Below are 631 nucleotides of genomic sequence, written 5' to 3' on the forward strand. Positions count from 1 at the left end.
AGTGTGAACTGGATACAGGATTTTTCGACAGTGGAACTGGGCCGATTATGATCCAGCCGAAAACGGACCCGAATGCCACCGGATAGGCATCGCCTACCGACACGCGTTTGCCATTTAATATACGCGCAAATAGATCAGCGCCGAGCAGTAAGTCAATCTTATCTGGCAAAGTAAATGAGGGGTCAGCGAGTGCGAGATTTTGGTACTTATCTGCCACCTGATCAGATATCGGTTGGCTGGGCATTTGAGCTGTAATAGTGGGGAATACCCACGCTGTGAAATTGAAGGTCGGGTTAGTCGCAAATCTGGGCTGTATGTTACAATTTACCTGCCCCCTGACGTCCTGTACTGATGTACCGGACAAACCCGAAATAGGGGCGGTCCAACGAGATACTCTTAAACCCAATTGGGCGGCGCAGTCCACGGTGATCGCGCTTATCTGGGATGCAGAATCAACCAAAGCGCGCTTAGTGTGCAACATACCGCCACAGTCGCGGATATGAATTAGCGCGGTCCCAAGAACGACGGACGATGAATTTTGCGCATTACTGCCGAGAAGAGACGATTGTGCCGTGGTTTCTTCGCGGTTCAACTGACTACTATATGTTGGGTTACTGTCCCTATCACTAAT

This window comes from Melanaphis sacchari, unplaced genomic scaffold (genome assembly GCF_002803265.2).
Source record: "Melanaphis sacchari strain LSU unplaced genomic scaffold, SCAv2.0 Contig170_pilon_pilon, whole genome shotgun sequence".
NCBI lineage: Eukaryota > Metazoa > Arthropoda > Insecta > Hemiptera > Aphididae > Melanaphis > Melanaphis sacchari.